Raw genomic sequence first — 23,306 nt, forward strand, 5'->3', positions numbered from 1 at the left:
ACCCTACAACAGTATTATTGTTCCCATTTTACGGACGGGGAACATTAAGCACAGGAACATTAAGCAACTTGTCCAGGATCACAGGGGAAGTCTGAGGCAGAGCTGGAAATTGGAGTCAGTCCTTCAGAGACCTATTCTGGTGCCTTAGCCACAAGGTCATCCTCCCTTCTTAACTCTTGGAGGTGGTTTCTTCAAATCAGGGCCACCTTGGTAGAGCAGTGTGATGAGATATGACTGCTGCCACCTGTTCTGTTGCTGAACACTGGTCTTTAGTCTACCCAGTTACTAATCTGACACTTCTCATCAGCACCACGTTCAGCGAAAGGAAAATAGAAGGGAGGGGAACCAGCAGAGGACATGAGGAACACCTTGCCAAGTCATGCCATTGGTACAAGGATATAAATAAACTGGCAAGGCCACTACATGTTTTGTAGAAAGAGAAGAGCTCAAAGGATGCAGAGACAAAGCAGGGAAGTGGGGTTGAACTGAACCGGGGCATGCTTGCAACGTTTTGATGGCTTTTTCCTGTCCAATACATCATTATGTCCTACGCTCACAATGGTTTGCAAACAAACACGTTGCTGATTTTTCTTAAAGACATTCCTTAGTTCTGTTCCTCTTTGCTGAGGTTCAGTACACAGAAACAACTGAAAAACTGTTCAGCTCTGTGTAACATTTAAGGAGCTTGAGAACTGTTCATTTAGGGCCTCATCCAAAGCCCACTGGAGTCAATGAGAGTCTTTCCACTGACTTCAGATCAAACCCATCCCTGGTTTTCCAGAATTCCAACTTCAATGTGATGTGATGCAGAAAGTGGTGTTGAGACGACCAGCTTGTAAGGAATCCATTTAAAACCATCATCTGGCAGCACCAAGATATGCAGCAAAAAGGAATATATAGAAGAAAGTAAGATTTGTGGTGGGAAAGTCTTTAAATTAAAATTGTGGAGTAAACGAGTGAATCTAAAGAGAAGTGGATTGAGAAATCACAGTGCCTGGCTGGAATATTTTCCCTTTTTCTGTGGAAGTCTTAACCAGTAGAGGATTCATTGGACTGGAGAGTGCCCAGCAACATGACTTTATACTGACGGTTCTCAAATCTAAGTCCTTGTCCCTGTACCATCCGCTTCCCCTCCCTTCTCCATCACTGTTGAGAGGTCTGCTATCTTCCCCAGCATTGCTATACAGTGTCACATTGCACTCCTTTCTCACTTTATTCATCCACTCACGGGCTGGTGCCCAATCTACTAGTTTTTCCATCAGGTCTGAAATCTGTTCTTTCCAACTACACACCCCTGTTGTCCATGCTTTGGTCAGCCCTCTCCTCTACCACTGCAACCTCCCCTTCTCTGGCATCCCTGCGTCATGTCTTCCAGTCCATGAGAAATAGCACTGGTCAAACCATCTCCTCCTCTTTGAATCTCTCCATTAGCTTCCCTTCGTCTTCCGCATCAGGTCCCAGCCTCTCAGTGCTCCACACAGTTCCACCCCTCCCTACATCTCAGCACTTGTTTCTGTCTGCTGGCCCACACACTGCCTTCACTCTGCCTATGCCCATTAAAACTCACTTCATATTCTTCAACCACTCATCTTCATGTCTTCTTCCATGTCACCCCTGCCCTCCATCTGCTTGTGCTCAAAATTATTACCTCTCTTCATTCAAATCCCTCTTCAGAGCACCAGACCTATCAGCATTCATCCACCAAAGAAAGAAAGGAGGTGTATTTGAAATACCAACACTGTACCAGAGATCAGTTCCTCTCCTGATAGCCCATTGCCTTATGCATTCGAACTTCTACTGGCTTTCAATTTTTAGATGTCAAACTCCCTGGGCCTTCCTCTGTTTTGGCTTTGATTATTTTTTTTAACAGCATCAAGATGATATTTGAAAATTATGATTCACACTTCCCCATCCACGGCAGGTCCAGTCTGGGGCTGGGGTCACAGGATAGGCACCTCTTCCCCATCTGCAGCAGGTTCAGGGTTGGGACTGGGGCCGGGGAGGGGCAGTTTAGCTGGAATTTAGGTGGAGAGGACTGAGAATCTGTTCATCTAGTTTCCTATTGAAACAAAACCACTTCCTCATAACTATAACCAAAGAGAGAGGCAACACTGACATCACTTGGCAAACAAACTTCTATGAAGGGCATTTGCTGGGAATATGTTTATGATGCTCTGTTCCTAACACCTACACTGTGTGTTGTACAGCAAAGAGCTCAAGTACCCTCATTTGAAATTGAGGTTGTTGGTTACTGTAAAAGCAGCCTTGTATAATGGCTAGGGGAGCTGGCCTGGTAGTCTACAGACCTGGGGTCTAGCCCCAGTCCTGCCATGTGACTTTGGTCAAGTTTCTGGTGTCTCAGTTTCTTCCTCAGTAAAGGGTGTGTATGTAAAGTGCTTTGAGATCTATGCATGAAAAGGGCTATTTTGGTTTGTTTGTGTTATTACTTAATAGCATATTTTATATATGTATGTAATACTGTATTATTTATATGCACTGTGTGTGTATTTATCTTTCGTGGAGGAGTCCTGGGGGAGCTCTTCTTCTGCGTGACATTTTTAAGAGCCTGACACTTGGCTCAATCTGATTCATTGCAAAGACCAAACATTAGCTCTTCCAAAGTTGGCACTTCATGGCTGTCATCTCAACAGGGACAGCTGAGCAGTGTTCTGAGAGTGAGTGACTCCATCCAGGGCAGGGAAATCAGCCTAACCTTCCTTTCGCAGAATTTTAACAGAAGGCTCCCAAGAATCCCCTCCAACCCATCACTGGATGGCTGGTCAAAGTGGCCTGTGCTTGATCTGAACCTGTGCTACTGGAGAGGGTTTCATTTCCCAGAGCCAACAGCTGCTTTTCGACCTCTCTAGTGCCCAACAGAAGCGAGCTTTGGTGACTCACCACCGGATTCCAGGCTGAGTAACAGGCAGAAGTACCAGATATTGCTGCAAGGAATTACTCTGCTTTGTCACTCCTCATTACTGCCACCAAGCGCTGTTGTGTCCAGTCATGAAAGGTTCACAAGATGACTGGGGGAGGGAGGGGCCATGGACATATGGGAAAGAGGGTTGAGCACAGAGAACCAAAATGATGCCCCCACAGTGCTGAGGAGCGGGGGGCTCAATGCAGCCGGGTTCACACCAAGTTTTACTGAAGGTCACTTTGCAATATGGTAACTTACGGCTTTGCTGGCTGGCTCCATAGGGTCCCCTCTCATCACAAGAGAGGAGGGGAGAAAAGGAGTTTTGTTTAGAACCATTAGGGTGCCCCTCCCCCATAGCCCCATTAGCAGGCCTTATTAAACCAACACAGACAAAGAGCAAAGATGCCCTTGTTAATGGAGGGCCTCCGATAATTACTCTGCTCTGCTGCTTCTTTCAGGCCCTGAAAGGCCTTTGAATAATGTTTCCCTTGCCGTGGTTGCAGACAATGCCCCAGCAGACTGCTTTAAGCAGTGCCAATCCCATTAGCAGGAGAATAGTGGAGCTTTCTGGATGTGTGTGTGTGCACAGCTATGTGTGTGCGTGTGTTTGCGCTAGTAATGGCGGGCTCACAATGGGAACTAGCTCTAAGTATGTCCATGGCTTGCTCTCATCTCTTCCCCTCCCCTGACGTGAGAAAGCAAAGCAGGGAAAGGCTGGGATGAAACTCCACTTCAGAAACAATCTTCCTATTTAAGCAGGGTCTAAGCCAAGTGGCTGGAGAAAGGAGTTGCCTGTCGCAGTTCCACAGGGATGGGAAAGTCTGCTTCTCAAAAAGGGGCACTGAGTGCAAGAGAAGAAGAGAAATGCTGGGCGCTGAACGCTAGGGGTTCCTCCAACTTCTACTCCCTCTTCCTGGGTCTGAGTCTCATCGTGCTGACATCTTGGCAGAAATCAGGAGTAACTCCATTCAAGTTCAGAGCATTACTAAGGTGCACCTGAGTTAAGGTGACCAGATGTCCTGATTTTATAGGGACAGTCCCTATTTTTGGTTTTTTTTCTTATACAAGCTCCTATTACCCACTACCCCCATCCCGATTTTTCACACTTGCTGCCTGGTCACCCTAACCTGAGTTCAGAATCAGGCCCATTTTTCTCTTCCTCCCTCCCCGCCCCGTACAGCATGTAATTCAGAACTGAGAAGCAATCGATTTTTCAAGTGCCCATCACCCTTGTAGTGTCTGGTTATTTACAAACCACAAGACGAATGTGAATGCCAGCCCTGTTCTGATGTATTTATCTCCTTGCCATTCCCATTGACTATGGGGCTAATTAATGTGTTAAATAGATGACCGAATCGCAAACTTGGATAAGTTGAGATAACTCTACCCAACGCGTTCTCTTTGATCTTTCTTTCGGTGTAATGAGTGAAAGTCGTTTACAATAGGGCTATTGCCAGTGTTTAATTTAATCATCTGATGGGATTTATTTTCACAAACGTGAACTTACCAGCAATTATCGGGAAGGTTTCATCTTGTGCTTAATGTACCAGTTAATCGTCTTTCCATGAAGTAACAGCTTTCGTGTGAGGAGTCAGTAATTACAATGTGTGAAATAAAGGCTCATTCTTCAGAGAGAAGAGGGAAAGATGGTGGACAGGATCCTCAGCCAGTGTAAGTTGGCACAGCTCTTCAGTGGCAGCAGTCAGCTGACATAGCTCTGCCAACTTACTCCAGCTGAGGATGTGGCCCAAGGTTTCTGTGGGGGTTCCCCTGTTCAGGAGTGAGAGGTCAGATTCTAACAAAAGAAACCAAACCCTGAAATAAAGGGAAAGGATTCTGGAGCATTAGTGGGAGTGGGAGACAATCAGATTCTGTAGACTATTAATTCTGGAGGTTATCGTACAAACAAATGAGCCAAAGATCCCTATTTTTCAGATCACAGAGTTACCAGACAGAGTAGCCCTCTATCTCTTTTGCTATAGAGCCCTCAGCAATATCTTTAAAAAGCAGAGAGGGCGTTTGAGGTATTAAAATAAGAGGCAAAATGCTTAAGTCACTTTTGTATATGGATGATAGATATATGGAATGATAGATTTACTTGCAGTATATTAGTCAGCCACTAGATGTCTGTCCTGTACATAGTTTCAGACAGGATGTGGCTCCTGGTAAACAAGGGGGACAAAGCTGGAACTCAAGCTGTGTGGAAGCCTGTTTCATTGTGTCTATAGCTATAGCTGTTGCCATAATAAATACAAGCTGTTTAAGAAAATCTGAGTTTTCATGACAAGATGAAAGGACTGAGTGTAAACATCAAATTTGTTAATTCTGGAATTTAGATGCTTGAATGAATAAAAGAACATACCAACTGCAGATCAACAATAAACTCTCTATTGTTAATGTTCCTAAGATAGAGACTTGTGAGAGCAGCTGCCATCCCACAATTTTTAAGATAGTCTGTTAAGGTGGGCTATTCAATCTATCCAAAAGCATGCAGCATATCAGTACCATATATGACAATTAATTAAGTGTGAAAGCAAGCAAGCTGTCTGATCTCAGAAATAGCAAATTGTTTTTCAGCTGTGGCAGATGGATTCCTTATGGGTCACAGGTATAAAATCACAGTTAGAAATAGGAAGGCATCACATCCCACTGCAGAAAATGGTGGGTTTTTGCTGTTCATCTCAAAAGACCTAAAAGTAAAAGACATTGCCCAAATTTTCCCTTAGTAAAGAGTATTCTCTGCATTCAAATTATACCCTGACTATTCAGCAAAGAGCATCAACCATCTCAGTGGCTTTGTACCCCATACCTTGGAACCTGAGTGCAGGGATAGGTATCTTTAGCTGCAGGAGAAGTGGTTTGCTGGAGGCTAAGAAGGGTGGGATCATCATCCTTTACCAGCCCTGTGGGGAACCCCAGGGAGGTTAATGCAGTTAATAATTTTTGAGGTTCATGACACTTTGGTTACAGTCCTTCCAGATTCATGGATACAAAGCTCCATATGAGTTCACTTGTTTTTAAAGGGAAGGCCAATGACAGCTCTGAGCTACTGCTGGTCCTTACCCAACATGGCCTCAAAGCTCTGTTTCAATTTTCCCTACTTCTGAACTGTCTACTCTGCTATGTCCACACTGCCTCTGGGAGCATGTTTCCCGGCGTGGGTAGACAGACGTGTGCCTGTTTTGCTGGAGTTCATATGCTAACAGCAGTGGGGGGCAGTTCGGGCTAGTCGCCAGAGTACAAATCTGCTTGGACCCCCTGTGTATGCACTCGGTGGGCTCGTCTGAGCTGCTGCCGTTCTATCCCCAGCTACGCTGCTATTTGTAGTGCGCTCACTTGACCAGAACTAGCGTGTCTGTCTGCCTGGGCTGGGAAGCACACTCCCAGCTGCGGTGGAGACATACTCTAACTTTACTAAAAACAAACGACATCCACTCCCTACTTCAAAACTAAGGTCTTCCTGGGGTCACAAGAGGAGGCCGGCTTTCCCCACTGCCGTTTGAAAGCACTCTAGGATCTATGGGTGAGAAGTACTAGATAGCCATGAATCAACAAGGTATGTAAGCAGCAGTGTAACTTTAAACACACTAGCGGCCCCATTAAAGTCAATAGCTGAAACAGGGCTTACAAGAGCGATATATTTATTATTATTTTTTACATAACCCTCTGTCCTCCATTTTTGGCATCGAGGGGTGGCCTGCTGGCCCACTGCTATCAGCTCACTTTACATCCAAGCAGACTCCCAGAACCACTGGGACAATTCACACTTCTTAGCTAGAAGCATCATCAAGTCTCAATTGCGTAGAGACCTTTCCTTCATGCTGAAGAACGAAATCAAACTGTAACAGCCAACCTTCACTAGCATCTCTGAGAAGAATGAACAGTAGTAAATAAAGTGATAAGTAAGGGTATCGTATTAGCATGGTTAAAGACACGGCAAGACCCTCAACCAGATATTTGGCCTATATTCTAGGTGCTGTTCAAGCATCTCTACTTGGATGGGTTCATGTGCTTGGGTGATATGTTCCTCATCACGGAGCAATAAGATCCATTCCATTTTCATGTAGGCAGAGACTGAGTCATTTTCATTCATTCACTCATAAACCACTATTATTCGTGCCAAAGACACTTGTGTATCTGCATTCTCATTGAAAATGGATACTCCTTGTGAAAATTACTTTTATGCACTATGCCAACCATATCTAAATTACTTTAGTTTGTGTGTGTGTGTGTGTGTGTGTGTGTGTGTGTGTGTGTGTGTGTGTGTGTGTGTGTGTGTGTGAGAGAGAGAGAGAGAGAGAAAAATAACTCCCCATAACCCCTTCCTCCTCTGTGGATCTAAATAATTGCATCCACTTCATGGTCCCAATTTTGCAAAGTGCTTTATCATGTGATTACAGTTCAGCACACAAGCAATCCCAGCATGACTCAGCAAAGCACCATTGACTTCCCTGGGATTCAAATTAAGCATGTACTTAAATGCCTTGCTAAATTGGGACTTATATATGTCACCTAAAGTTGCCAACTTTCTACTCGCACAAAACCGAACACCCTTGCCCCGCCCTCTGCCCTGTCCCTCCTCCGAGGCCCTGCCCATGCCCCACCCCTTCTCTGGGGCTCCATCCCCCATTCACTCTATCCCCCCCACCTCTGTTGCTCGCTCTCCCCACCCTCACTCACTCATTCGTTTTCACTGGGCTGGCTTAGGGGGCTGGGGTGCAGGAGGGGTGAGGGCTCTGGCTGTGGGTGCGGGCTCTGTGGTGGGGCCAGAAATGAGGAGTTCAGAGTGCAGGAGGGGGCTCCAGGCTGAGGCAGTGGGTTGGGGTGAGGGCTCCGGCTGGGGGTGCGGATGAGGGACTTGAGGTGCAGGAGGGTACTCTGGGCTGTGGATGAGGGTTTTGGGATGTAGAAGGGTGCTCCGTGCTGGGACTGATTGGTTTGGAGGGCGGCGGGGGGATCAGGGCTGGGACAGGGGGTTGGGACATGGGAGGGGGTGAGCGGTGCAGGCTCTGGAAGGTGCTTACCTCAGACATCTTCCAGAAGCAGCGGCGTATCCCTCCTCCGGCTCCTACGTGGAGGCACAGCCATGTGGCTCTGCATGCTGTTCCATCTACAGGTGCACGTTCCTGGCCAATGAGAGCTGCAGAGGCAGCACTTGGGGTGGGGGCAGCATTTGGAGCCCACTGGCTACCCCTAAGTGTAGTAACGGGAGGGGAGACATGCCGTCTGTTTCCCAGGAGCCGCACGGCGCGGAGGCTAGCAGAGATCCTGCTAGCCCCGCTGTGTGGCGCCGACAAGCAGACAGTCAATGGCTCGGTCAGCAGTGCTGACCAGAGCCGCCAGGATCTCTTTTCAGTCAGGTGTTCCGGTTAAAAACTGGACACCTGGTCACCCTAATGCCAATACAAAAGCTAATGAAATTACACTGTCCACATACTTTGCCACAAAATTTCCAATGACCGATCTAATCTGTTTTAAGCTAGCCAGTATAAATTCTATTTTTGTATGAGAGCGTGGAAAATATATCATTTCTAGAGTCAGCTGGTGAAGGCAAGGGTCTGCTTAGAGTAAATTAGCTCCATTTTATACTTGAATGGTTCTATCCTTGTATATTAATAAAAGTCTAAGAAATCTATTTTTTTTTAAAAGTCTGTTTGCCTGTAAGAAGATCACAACTTCAGAAAAACACCATGCATGTCTACAGGGCTATACAGAGCTGGTCAAAATACTTTGGAATTCAAAACTTCAATTACATTTTATATCTATATTTCGACATTTTAAACTTCGACATTCCCCTCCCCTCAACACTGTCTCTCTCTCTCTCACTTTCTCTCTCTCTCTCTCTCTCTCTCTCTCTCACACACACACACACACACACACACACACACACACACACACACACACACACACACACTTTCTCTCTTTCTCTCTCTCTCCCTCTTTTTGACCAGCTCTGGTGGTCTATAAATAACTAATAGCAAATAAAAGTAAAATCATCCTCATGGCAAATCCCAAAAGGATTTCGCCTCCTGGCAGATCAAGTACCATCTGGACCGACATTTAAATGGATCCTTAGAGTGCTCTGGCTGGTTGTTCAGTTTATGTCCATCGCTGACAATTTTAGTCACCACACAAATAATAAAACAAGTACTTTGTAACACCTAGAGGAACAGGTTGAATTGAAGATATTATTGCAAATCTAGGGTGAAATATTTATATACCTTAGCACAGTGGTTCCCAAACTGGGGTTTGTGAACCCCTGGGGGTTCATGAAATGTTACAGGGGCTTCTCGGGAAAAAATTCCCTAAGAGCAGACTTAGGGCTGTGCTAAGGACCCCGCGCAGCATGAAGCCAGGAGCTTGGAGCCCCTGGACCTCCAAGAGCTAAGCAGATCAACGCAAGCATATGTATCACACTGAGGAGATTTAAACTTCAAGAGTCATTATACAAAATGGAAAGGGAGGTGGATATTTTTTGCTGTTTTTAAAATTAAATAGGCAGCTAGCATTGCTTTTAAAATTATTATAAAGAACAAGTTTAAGCTTTGTTGTAACATGTGTTGTTTGCCTGGACTGCTCAAGACCGGAATGCTTGTTTAGAAGGATCTCTTTGAGTTGGCTTCTTAAATACCTTCCTGCTGTTTCACATCTGATACTCCTTGATGAAACATAGGAGCCTTGTCTTATAACAGGCTTATTCAAAGTGATACAAGCTACGAAAGTGAGATCTTGGAAGAGTGTTGCTGTTTTCATAATGTAACAAAAACACTGTAATGATAAATAATAATTGATAATAAATAGTGTGTAATAAGCATGTCATAAAAACAAATGTTATATTTCCAAGATCACTGCTTTTATAATTTATACTCTGGTAAAGGAGAAAATCTCTGGTGGGTTTTTTTTAGGAGAGGGTTGGTGAGACTTGTCATTTTAGTGAAAGGGGTTCACAGGTTGTTAAAGTTTGGGAACCACTGCCTTAGCACAACCTTCAGCTGCTAAGATTATTGCAGCTGTCAGGATTTTTATCACAAATCTCATGATATTTGATGTTTTTCATAAAGTCCCCACTCCTGGAGTCAAATGACTGTGTGAGAACCTCAGCTTTCAGTTTTTTAAAAGGAAATTTCTAGCCCTCATGATCATAGAAAAGAGTTTGAAATTGTGACACTATCCTCCTTCCCACCACCAGATTCAAAAACAGAAGACAAATAAAAAGACCCTCACATTTATTCTTTTTAACTCATAATTTTTATGCCAATCTCATGATTTTGAACACTTGGGGTTGGCAAAACTGCTGATTTATTTATTATAGGCAGATATTATAGGCTGGTAGTGGTGCTTATCATTAAGGTTGTCTGACAGTTCCCATTATAAGACCCCATTTTCAGTTGCTTATCACTTTAACTGATTTATATGCTTATAACTTTATTATTATTTATTTGTATTACTGTAGTGTCTAGGAGCCCTAGTCATGGACCAGGAGCCCACACTGCTAGGTGCTGTACAAAAAGGCAGTCCCTCCCCAAAGAGCTTACAATATAAGTATAAGACAGGAAACCACAGAAGGATACAGCTGCTGTATATCGATATAATAATACCTAGCTCTTTTCATCAATAGAGCGTAAAATGGAGACATCAGTATCATTATCCTACTTGTACAGATGGAGACACTGAGAGATCAGGTGACATGTTCTAGGCCACCAACAGAGTTGAGAATAGAACCCAGGGCTCCAGAGTCCCACTCCAGTGCACAATCCACTAAGTCACATGCCCATATTCTCACAAACGCATCATAGCAGATGCATAGAGTTAATATACAGAGAATAGAGGACGCAGACTGCAAACTGGGATGAAAACACAGACATGCTTGGGGGTTAATTTTTCACCAGCTAATATCCATTTTAGTGGCATGGTGAACAGCCATAGGTACTGCATTATCCGAGAGAGAGAGCAGAAGATGAAAGCAGTGCACAAGACTAGAAGAAACAAGGAGAAGAGCTATTTGTCACATAGTGGTGGCTGATGGCCAGCTATACGCCACAGAGCGGAGGCTGGCAGGAAGCGAGAACTTCTGAGAGCTGGAACCTTGCTGTCAGAGGAGCTGTTTCCCTGGAGGAGGGAGGGAAGGATTTGAGAAGGGACTGAGGCAGGCAGACTGTAAACACAGAGCAGAGAGGAGGATGGAGAAGGCAGGACACATATGTTGCCTGTCCTGGCAGAGTGAGGAGTAATTGGACAGCACAGATCATCCATTGGGAATAAATGGCAAAGTGGGTTTTCTGGAGCTCCAGAGGGCCAGGTAAATGTTCCCTTTGTTGTAAATCTGCTGGGCTGTGGTTGGGTTTGTGTTTTACATATCAGGACATGTATCAAAGGTTTGATCAATCTGTGCTGTTTCTCACTGTTTTATAAACACACACAGAGAGAGGGACAGCTGTCTGTCTTAGCTTTCCTGTGGTGCCCATCACCTTGCAACTATATTTGTATTTCTTTATATACTGTATACAGACATGCATGCATATGTATACATACCTCTGTGTATATGATATGTGTGTGTTTATTTGTAACACAGAGAGATGTGTATATATACATACACATATGTAGCAATATATCTAGCCAGAGAAACAGACACAAACAGAGACTCTTTTATTAAAAGGTACAGTCCTTGAGCTCCTTGCAACACGGAAAACTCCTAATGACTTCAGTTGGAATTATGATTGCTCCAGGTAGGCAGAATCAAATTCCATCCTGCGGTTGTGTACATATCGGCAGCACAACACAAATACATCCCTCTGTGCTGGTGGGACATGCATTGCTGTGTTTTGTTTTGTTTTGTTTTATTTATTTATGTATTTTATTTTTGCTTTCTTATGGGACAAACTCCCAAAACATAGTCAATAGAATTATAAACTGTAGGATTAAATAATCCCAATAAATATATGCCTATCTTGTAGGACTGTATAATACCTATAGTGTTAGTTTAGATGCTGTGCTCTGTGGCACCAATAGATAGGAAAGAGTGAAATAATAGCTTTGCAAAGAGAATGCATTATTTGTCTCTGATTTGTCTCAGAAAACAAATATTTAAGGATCCAATCTTGCTGAGATTTATACACACATGTAATTTTACTCACACTGAGTAGTCCTACTGAAGTGAATGGGGCTACTCACAATGCATAAAGATAAACGTGGAAAATCTTTGAAGGAGCATGGTGTCAGTCATTTCAGGCAACAGTAGTCCCAGTATATAGCTTCCAGGTTTGCGGTTTAGTGACATTTTACTTGATTTAGAAGTTTACAGGTTTAAAATTACAGATTAAAAAAATCACAAGCTCAACATATTGGGAGAGGGAACTACATAATGTAGCTAAAGAATCTCATCCACACTATCTAGGTACTTATATGGCCCTCCTCACCACTGTATCTGAGCTCCTGGGAGCTGATTGGTTTTGGCAGTTTACAAATAATATATCATGTTGCATTTAAGTTAATCAGCTTTTGTCAGGTTTCTGCTGATCTTTTGCAAAGATCGTTTGAGATAAAGTTTGTAATTTTTTTGTTAGTAAACTGTGAGTCCAGTCTGTATTGTGACTGCGTCAGAGGAATAATACGGTGTTATAACAATAATGTGCTGCTGTAACCATCCCCCAGAGTTGGCTGATTTTCAGAAGTTGACATGATCTCAGAGGGTTGGGCTGTTGTGCTGTTTTGTTGAAGTTCAGTCTCCACTGTTTTTTTTTTCTTTTTTCGGGCGATAATAGATGTGTCAAAATGCCAGGACTCACTAGCTGGGAAATCAGAAAAGATTAGTTTTGAAATGATTTTATGCTTGTTGTTAAATGGTGGTATTTTATGTAATCATACATGCATTTATATTCCCGTGAACTCCAAGGTCTTAGTGTAATTAGCTTTGAATTGTCCTGGGTTAGCTCCTTGCATACTGTCCTTGATTAGGAGAATTGGCTGGAGTCTAGATAATAAAGTTACAATAATAATCCTTTACATTTATGCTGGATAGCACTTTTTCCAGAAAGACCCCCCCAATGGCTCTGGGCCCTATATGAGAGCTGATGAGTGCCCATAGCTCCTGGGCCTACATACATGCGTTTCTCCGCTGAAAAGCAGGCATCTCTTGGGTGGGGAACACTTGCCAGCAGGACCCTGGTGCACAAACGACAGCAGAGGAACAACTTGAGTAGAAATTCCAGCAATCTCCATCCTTTTTCAACTCAGTTTTCCATTTGGGAACAAAAGTACTATAGGATTTTTTAGCACTGGTTCTGACCCCCAACACAGCTCCGTGAAATGTGAGAGAGGGGCTTTAGAATGAGATGCGGCTCTAGCAGAGCCTCAAGGCAGATTATTTAATTGTTTTTAAATCTTTTATTTATTTGTAGCTGCAATCTGGGATGCCCCTGCCCCCCACCTGTAGTTTCTGGATGGAGACACACTGATCCAGCAGCTCTAGTTGTAAAAGGCATCAACCTGAGTAACATCTCTCTTAAAATGTTTAATTCGGTCTTTATACTACCCCTCTGTGCTTGCAACCTGGTGGGTCCTCCTAGTGACATCACCTATAACACAGGGCTCACTCCTCTTTGTGCTGATCTCAGAAGCTAAAACAGCCTGTTCTCTTCTTGTGTTTCTGAATTGCCTGCTTGGCTGGAAAAAGATGCAGGTTTTTAACCAGGTCAGTGTGACAAAATGTGAATTAAGTAAACATACGTGAAACAAAGAGAACCAGAACTGGGCACCATGTGGGGTCCCCGAGAATGCCTTCTGCCTCCAACGGGAATGGGTAGAACAGGCCAGCTGGGCTGACCGCTGTAGAAACCCAGGCCAATGTCGCCGCTTAGAGAATAGATGTAGGCCCCGTTTGCAGCATAGTGTAGGCTTGTCAGAGGGTTACGTGCAGTAAGTGTTCATTAGAGCCCTGATTCGGCCAGGTACTTATGCACGTGCCTACTGAGAAGCAGGTGAGTCATCCAGCTGAAAGGCAGCAGCACTGCTCATGTGTTTGAGGTTAGGAATGTGCTTCACTGCCTTGCTGAATCAGTGCTGACCTGCGTAAGGCCTCAGTCCAGCAAAGCGCTTTGTGACCTCACTGAGGCAACTCACAGGCTAAAGTGCATAGCCACACTGGGGCCTTAGCTTTTTTACTCTGGCTCAGCAGGGCAAGTGCCCGTGTTAAGCCGGCTATAGGGCTGCCCTTTTGCAGTGCTGCTTTCCCTTCTGTTCCATCTCTGCCCAGACTCCCTGCTCCTTTCCAGCTGGAGAGCTTTCAAACAGCTAATCACTGTGAAGCCAGCAGGAAGTGATGCAGCCACTCATTTCTCAGGGCATTCTTCCGCCTGGAGGGAAGTATGTGTCAGATTGCTGTAGGGCAAAGGAGTCAGCCAGGCTGTGTGATAAAGATCTCTGGAGCTCTGTACACAAACCTGTCTTGAGTGGGGGGGCCGGGGGGAAGCTTTGCATCATCCATGTTTCCTCATTGCCCCATCATGTTCACCTCCTTTTGTGCACTGTGCTTGTTGCGCACTGTTGCCATGAGTTGTTTGCATCCGTGTTTCACCCTAGAGGTTGCTGCATTTTCATGAAGGTTTGCAAAGTGCTGGGAAAATTAAAAGCATGGTTTACTGTAGGTTCCAATTATTATTAACTAATATTCTGTTTGGTGATGATGGGTGAAGAGTTCTCTAGATACGTAGTGCAGTTTGTCATGTCCACAGAATGCTCTGAGAACCTTCTTGCTTAAAGGGCCAGGGCCAGATCCTTAGCAAGCATAAATCAGCCTACTTCCATCAGAGAGCGGAGCTGCATCAACTTACCCCAGGATATATAGTTTTGAACCCTGCCAGCTGCACAGGTACATGTCATTATTAACGGGATCCCACCCCTCTGCTCTCTGTTACTTCTAGAGCACTGTAGCATCTCAGCACTCAATACTGCTCTTTAGATTCACCTAGTGATATCCATAAACCTCATCATGGCTGATTCTGCTCTTCACCTCTCCCAGCTTCTAGGGGACAGTCTTTGATGTTTCTTACGCGTGGGTGTTAGAGGTCCCTTGTCACTCTTCTTGGCAGGAAGAATCTAGCAGACAGTTGGGTTTTGCAACATGAAGCTGGATTAACGTAAGATCAGTCTTCTCTCTCTGTTAGCTTATCCTGCATTAAAGAGCTCTTGACTGAGAATGCTTTTTCTCTGGCTCTAGTAAGCTTCTCCCAGAATTATTAGGTGCATTGTCTCAGAATATATATGATGTGGTAAAGTATGTATTTAGGGAACTGGTGTAACCTGGTCTATGGGGAATTCTTATACTGGGCCCAGCTCTTTTCCTGGACAGTTAGATTTCTCAGATTTATATTATGGAATCATAGAAATGTAGGGTTGGAAGAGACCTCAAGAGGTCATCCAGTCCAGTGGTTCTTAATCTGGGTAAACGCATACCCCCTGTTGGTACGCAGCGGTCTTCCAGGGGGTACATCAGCTCATCTAGATATTTGTCTAGTTTTATAACAGGCTACATAAAAAGCACTAGCAAAGTCAGTACAAACTAAGATTTCATACAGACAATGACATGTTTATACTGCTCTGTGTTCTATACACTGAAATGTAAGTACAATAGTTATATTCCAACTGATTTATTTTATAGTTATATGGTAAAAATAAGGAAGTAAGCAATTTTTCAGTAATAGTGTGCCGTGACACTTGTATTTCTATGTCTGATTTTGTCAGCAAGTAGTTTTTAAGTGAGCTGAAATTTGGGGGTACGCAAGACAAATTAGACTCCTGAAAGGGGTATAGTAGTCTGGAAAGGTTGAGAGCCACTGATCTAGTCCATTTCTGCACACTGACAGATGTTTAATTGTTTTTAAATACCTCCAAGGACAAGGAGTCTACGCCCTCCCTCGGTAACCTGTTCTGGTGCTTAACTAATACTGAGAAGTTATTTTTACAAGTACTTTAAAAATTGTCATTTAGAGACTCTTCTCCTTGTGCTAAGATTGACCAGGGCTTGTAATATTTACTCGCTGACCAATGCCAGAAAAGCAGTTAGACCACGGGACTAGCAGCTGTTTTAAGGCCCAAAATCTAATAAGCCACCCCAACTAAAGAAAAATGAATGCCATAGACTAGTGTTTTCTCATGCTGTAATCCCATGAGATGGGATAAAGTTCGGGGATGCACCTCCCATCTAGACATAAAGAAAAGGGGGGGTGATCTCGATTCTTCCAGCCCCCAAAATATATTTAAATACAAAATCCAACAATTATTTTATGTAATTTTGAATTCGTGTCAAGGCTGATGCATGTGTTATGACAACTGTCCCTTACTGTACTCAAATTACTTCCGGATTCTGGCTGGGTGGTTTTTCCCTTCAGACAACCTGTAGTTAGGGTGACCAGACAGCAAGTGTGAAAAATTGGGATGGGGTGGGGAGTAATAGGAGCCTATATAAGAAAAAGAACCAAAAATCGGGACTGTCTCTATAAAATCGGGACATCTGGTCACTCTACCTGTAGTGAATAGGGAAAAGAGGCAGAAGTTCTACTTACAGATTAAGACTCGCAGTGAGCAAACCAGGCTAAGTGTATGCAATTGCGATAACCAGTACATTGCGTTACCTTGTAAGCTCTTTGCGGCAAGGGCTCACCTTTTGTGTTATGTATGTACAGCACCTACTGTAGTGAGGCCCTGATCCCTGATTGAGGCCTGCTGGCTCGGGGTGCTCAGACTAGGGGTTGCCACCATCCAGCCCTTCTCATATTGCTGGATGGGAGAGGGGTTGCTCCTAGATGAGAGAGGAATCCTAGGCTCATCCCGATATAAAGGGGGTTGTGTAAGAAAAAGTTGAGGACTGCCGCTGTAGGTACTACTCCACTACAGATGATTAGTATCTGCCTTTGGGGGCGTTACTTAGTCTGCATCATGGGTAGATCTAGGAAAACAACATGCCATGCACTTATACTTGGCACTTCTCTGCTATCTTCCATCCCTTAAGTCTAAAACTCTTTGTAAATGTTAATCCCCTTGAGAGGTGAGTATTGGTAAACCGAGGCACAGATTTATTGGTCAAATAACAACCAGTCAGTCAGAGCATTGAAATTACAACACAGGAATCCTAACGCCTAGTCCTGTACTCTAGCCCAGTGGTTCTCAGCCAGGGACACTTGTACCCATGGGGGCACGCAGAGGTCTTACAGGGGGTACATCAACTCATCTAGATATTTGCCTAGTTTTACATCAGGCTACATAAAAAGCACTAGCCAAGTCAGTACATCCTGAAATTTCATACAGACAGTGACTTGTTTATACTGCTGTGTATACTATACACTGACATGTAAGTCCAATATTTATATTCCAATTGATTTATTTTATAATAATATGGTAAAAATGAGAAAGTCAGCCATTTTTCAGTGACAGCGTGCTATGACACTTTTGTATATGTCTGTCTGATTTTGTAAGCAAGTAGTTTTTAAGTGAGATAAAACTTGGGGGTTCATAAGACAAATTAGACCCCTGAAAGGGGCACAATAGTTTGGAAAGGTTGAGAGCCACTGATCTAACCAATCGAATAGACTCCCCCTCTGAAATCATGAAAGGGACTTACGTAGTGACTTGATCTGTCTTGCTAGCTAACTAGTTTGATAGTGACCCTTCAGTGCTGCTGAACGGATCAGTATTGTTCTCAGGGATTTCAAGTGACCACAATACAGCTAATTTAGATTCTGGGTAATATTTTGATCACCTGACCCAATGCAGCCATCTAAAAATCTTGGATCTGCAAAAAGTGCAGGGTGTCCTGAAAAAAATCCTGTGCATTGGTTGCTCAAGGTGTGTCATTTGTCAAAGGAAAGTTACAGACTGAAATGGCTTAGAGCACGAATCATGGAAAAGGACATTAGGTATTAATGGCCACTAGGCCCTGAATCTCAGGATTCATGGAGTGGAGATTCTGAAAGTAGCTCTAGCGAAAGAGGCGTCAATCTGTCTTTTGGATGAGAAGTGAATCCAAGGCCCTGGTCACTTCTTGTCACTATAGGCCATGTCCGTACTGCACCCTTCCCCCCCCCCCCGGGCTCTGAATCAGGTTTGAGTCCAAGCCCCCTTTCTGTCCACACACAAATCAGTCTGACTCAGGTCACTAAGCACTGAGGACCCGGGTCTAGAACTGTGTGAGGGGGCTGGGTCAGAGCCTGAGTTCCATTGCACCTCGCATCCAAGCCCTGTCATTTTGCAGCACGGATGCAGATCGAGCAAGACCTGATTCAGAAGGCTGGTGTAGTGCCATACGGGGACCCAGGTCCAGCAGTTGTAAATCCAGAAACCCCAAATCCACAAGCCTGGGTTCCACAGACCTGGGCTTAGTGTGCTCTGGAGACATATCTGTACATCCCATGGCATGTTTTGTAAGAGTCGGGGTATTATTCCTGGTGTCCTGGCCCAGGCCTGAATTAAGGCAATCCAGACCCTAGGCACACCACAGCACAGGGCCCCTGCAGCCCCCCATGCCCACACTGTGGCCCCAGCCTCCACCTAGAGTGATGCAGGAGAAGGGCCCCAGAATTTAGCCCAGGAACCAGGATGTATTTGCCTTGGTGGGCAGAGACCCACTGCTCTCTTCTCCTGCCACACAACACTCTGCTAGGGTAGTATTGGCAGAGAGCCTTGCACTGAAGCTCTCATTGAGGTGCATGCGGCGGTTATGTTTCAGGCTGTCTGCAGACTTAGGCAGAGGCTGCTGCATCAGTTAAACCCAGGTGACTTTTACAAGCTTCTCTTTGCAACCACAAGGGCTAAAAACTTCATCCTTTTTTATTTTTAAATAGAAGCTGAGAGTCTGATGTGATCACGTGACCCAGGGAGCTGGGTCCTAAGGCACAGACTTATAGTGGCTATGCCTTCATCTGGCTTTGACTGGCCCAGTTCCAATTTCAGGAACTACGTTTGGCCTTCCCCATCGTAGCTTCCATCAGCTGAAGAAGTTAGTCTGTATTTCTTCTTCTGAAAATAACTGTTCCTGATGTGGCAAGCAGCCTACTTCTAAAGGGTCTTTCTTTCGGTGGTGGGTGAATGATTTCTCTATGCAGTTAGTAAAGTGCGTCGGGACCATTCTGGGTGAAAGGAGCTATGTAAATACAAGGTTTCATGAGACAGCATTGCATTTTTTCAGCTTTCTAGTGCCTAAGGGGTCCACTTGCAATGCAAGGATTGGTCTGTGACCATCTGAGGCAGTAAAATCCTTGTGCATCATCCTGAAAAATTGCCCCTAAGTGTTCTTTAAGGGGAAAAAGAAATCAGCGTCGCTAAGAGTGAAATGCTGCTACTCAGGATTTTACAGTTGGACTGTCAAGTTTTAAAAAGCATATTTAAAAAAAACACCCTTTTAAAAAAAAATCAAATTAGCCAGAAGATATCCAGTTATGTCTTATTCTAGTCACACCCTCTGCTTACTTACCCATCTCCTTCAACTCCATTCCTAACGTTCCAGCTTACAGCAGCAGCCATGAAGAAAGGAACAGCCTGCCAGAAAAAAAAATTCCTTCCTTTTCTTGTAAACATAGAATTTCCCTCCAAAATTACCTTGTGTGGCACAGGATGGGCGATATTCAGTCCTATTCCAGTGACCGGTTATAATCTGGTCTCTCATGATTAGGACCCTGCCAAATTCACAGCCATGAAGAACGCGTCATGGACCTTGAAATCTGGTATCCCTCCATGAAATCTGGTCTTTTGTGTGCTTTTACCCTATATGATACAGATTTCATGGGCGAGACCAGCATTTCTCAAATTGGGGGTCCTGACCCAAAAGGGAGTTGCAGGGCGGTCACAAGGTTATTTTAGGGGGTATTGCCACCCTTACTTCTGCGCTGCCTTCAGAGCTGGGCAGCTGGAAAGCAGCAGCTGTTGGCTGGGTGCCCAGCTCTGAAGGCAGCACCCCGCCAGCAGCAATGCAGAAGTAAGCGCAGCAATATCATACCATGCCACCTTTAATTCTGCGCTGCTGTCTGCAGAGCTGAATGGCTGGATGGTGGTGGCTGCTGACTGAGGGCCCAGCTCTGCAGACAGCAGTGCAGAAGTAAGGGTGGCAATACCATTCCAGGCCATCCTTACTTCTGCGCTGCTGCTGGCAGCAGTGCTGCCTTCAGAGCTGGACAGCTGGAGAGTGGTGGCTGCTGGCCAGGAGCCCAGCTCTGAAGACAGCGCTGTCGCCAGCAACAGCCAGAAGTAAGGGTAGCAGCACCACAATCCCCCTGCAATAACCTTGTGACCCTCTCAGCTCCTTTCTGAGTGAGGACCCATGCAAATACAGTACTTGTGAAATGTCAGATTTAAATAACTGAAATCATGAAATTTACTATTTTTAAAATCCTATGACTGTGAAATTGACCAGAATGGATGTGAATTTGGTAGGGCTCTACTCATGGTTGCAAGGCTAGACAGAGGAGCTCTGCACAGAGGAGACTGCTATCCGGAGCAGTGCGAGGCGGCACTCAGCACTTTCCTGTAGCCAAGTTATCAAAATTCCCTACTAACATTGTAGGTTAAAATTTTCTAATGTGCCTAAGTGGCTTGGGAACTCCAGTCTCACTGACTTTGAGTGACACTTAGACTCCTAACTCACTTGGTAAATTTTTCTAAAGTGCCTCTTAGCCGCCAAGGTCTTGTAGCATAGCGCTCCACAAGTTAGATACTTCCCGTCATTTGTCAGTCTTAAATGTGTTGCTTTTGAATGTAACTGAATGTTCCCTTTGTTCTGGTATTATGAAGAGTAAATGGGAACACCTGATTGATTCTTTGTATGGCGTTCGTTATTTTATATGCCTTGATCAGACCCCCTTTTATTCATCTCTTCCCTTAACTAAACAGTGCTACTCTCTTCCCTTTCTCTTCATATGGACTCTGAGTTACCCGTCTCTGGATCCCTCCTATTCCCGTGTTTGTTTATCTGGGGGCCAGAATCGAGTTTCATTTGATCCAAGTAGATGCAAAAGCCCGAGTGGAACTCTTAGAGTTTGTCGTTGACAGATGCAGTCAATGTAAGGGATCCTTCTAGAGGCTGTATCAGTGTAGTGGCTAAACACGACTGATAATTCACTGTGCATTTATGTAGCACCTTTCGTTCTTTAAGGAAGCACTCCCCAGACTATGGAAAGGAGTAACCACTCCCCACTGACGTGACCTTTTTTAACAGTTTGTGCTGGGCATACTGCATCCCAAGGTGGTGATGGTGCGAAGTCACGTCAGGATGCAGCATCAGGTCATCCTGTCTCCATGTGAGTCAGTATCACCATGTGCTTCTGGAACGCATGGCTTTACAAGAATGTGGGAGGTTGTGTGACATGAGATAATCCTCATTCCACAAACGCAGGACACGCTTGCAGCCCCATAAAACGGTTTCCAGTGTTTGGTAATAAACCTGCAAAGTGCACAATTTCTTGGGTACGTTAAGTGATTTTTCTTGTATTGATGCAGACTAGAAAACAAAGGGACTGTGTGGTTTGGTGCCCCTTGTCTTCCCCTGAAACGTCTCTGGGACGGGTCACAAGCCCTTCTGCAATCATTGCTGTTCAGATTCTTTAAATCCATCAAGTGAGAGCAGGGCTGGGTTCTCTGCAATGCTGGTGAAATGGCCTCTTTGTGTGGGCCAGCCTGTTGCTTGCAGTGTTTGGCATTTGACTATATCTCATTGCTGATTCTGTTTAAGCTAACACTAACTGCAAATTTGTAAATGAATCTCAAGCAGTCCTGGTATGAGCCATCTCTCATAAAGAAATGCCAGTGACGGATTTGAGGGTGGGTGGGTTACGGCTATGGAAGTCCTTTATTCTCCCGCCATTTGTTTTCTTCCATGCAAAGGCCTTTTGCTCATGTGCTTGTCCTGGCTGAGGAGGTAAAAAATGCAGCTCCCTATGCAACCCATGGAAGTTATTCCTTGCTCTGCTTTGTGCTCTGCAGGCGTTGGGTATGGTGCCTGCCCAGTTATCCCAAGACACTCTCGTTTTATTGGTTTGCAAGAGGAGATTTGGGGCAGGGAACGGTCAATAAGCACCTATGCTCTGTGTTGCTCCTGCCCTCCTCTTCAGAGATGGCTGCATATTAGTGGTGAAACGCGGGGTGGAATCCCAGCCCAGCTGAAGTCAGTGGTGTCATAGTTCAGGGCCACTGCATGCACTCTAGGCTCCCCACTCTCTTGGTGGAGACCTGCGTCGCTCTCCTTCCTGACTGGAGTATTTCCAGGTTGCACAGCTCCCTGCCTGCACTGTGAGTTCCCCAGCAAGCCAGACTGCCTAAGCAGGCCTGCTTCCCGTTCTCCTCAGAGGCTACAAACAGCGTAAGTGCCACAGTTATAAGTCCCCACACAGCCCTTTCTAAGCAAGCACATTTATTCTTAAGGGGAAAGTCACAGAGAAAACACACTAAACCAGTAAAAGAACCTACAAGCATGCTAATCAGCTTATCAGAGATCACCCAGCAGTGGGCCAAGTACTTACAATCCTTCAGCAAGGATTGTGTGCCTCCCTGGACAGAAGGCCCTTAGTCACTTTAAACTCAAGCTATTTATCCAAAAGTCCCTTCTTTGTCTGTTGGTCTCTGGAGAATCCAGTTTGAACCAGTATATGGGAGCCTGCGCAGGTGGTGGTACCTCTCTGGAGGTGTGAAAACCTGAATGAATTGCCCCATAACCCCCACCACCCCCACCACCACCACACACACTGTTTTTAGTTCCTGGAGGGCTGGGGTCACCCTCCCCCATGAAATTACATATAATCCCTGGCCCAGAACGATGCATAAACTTAACACAATGAGATCGCCCACAGATATTTTAGGAAATTGCCACATCTGTCACAAATGGCAAAACTCCCATCGACTTCAGTGGAGCCAGAATTTCCCTCAAGCTGTAGAGATGGACCACAGAGTTGATGTCCAGATCTGGGTTAGGATCAGGCTAGGGTTTGGTATCCTGATTCAAGCTTGAATAAGGTTTAAGGTTCAGTTTTGACAGCACTGAAACTTCACAAGATGGATTTAGGCCCCAGATGCTGGAAATCTCCCAGAGTCAACTATTCCCATAAGACTGGAGCTACACCTGAACTAGCAATGGCAGATTGACTCTTTACAATTTTGGGTCTGACCCAGAATGAAAACTGTGAGGGGGACAGCGTGGACTTGGATCAGTCCTTCACTTGAAACCCAAACGTGGGTAGGTATGCACTTCTAATTTTGCCTCCTCTCCAATTATAAGTGTGTAAGGGCCTATATTCTCCTCACACTGCCTCACACATTGTGTAACCATTAACACCCATGCAGAGGGACTGTCACACACACCCCGTTCTGATTTGACACCATTTTACACCCATTTTGTTCAGCTTCACCGTTT

General features: G+C 44.8%; 1 protein-coding gene across 2 annotated transcripts in view; it reads left to right on the forward strand.

Moving 5' to 3' along the window:
* Positions 1-11,076: 11,076 nt before the first annotated feature.
* Positions 11,077-23,306, forward strand: part of PLEKHM3 (pleckstrin homology domain containing M3) — a 137,044-nt gene continuing 124,814 nt past the window's right edge. The window contains exons 1-2 of one of the 2 annotated variants that reach the window (XM_030580073.1): positions 11,077-11,219; positions 11,577-11,646. The gene's annotated coding sequence lies outside the window, so the exon portion shown is untranslated. The remainder of the gene's footprint in view (positions 11,220-11,576; positions 11,647-23,306) is intronic. The other variant, XM_030580072.1, reaches the window with a different exon arrangement.

The sequence above is a fragment of the Gopherus evgoodei genome, chromosome 11, assembly GCF_007399415.2.
Source record: "Gopherus evgoodei ecotype Sinaloan lineage chromosome 11, rGopEvg1_v1.p, whole genome shotgun sequence".
Classification (NCBI taxonomy): domain Eukaryota; kingdom Metazoa; phylum Chordata; order Testudines; family Testudinidae; genus Gopherus; species Gopherus evgoodei.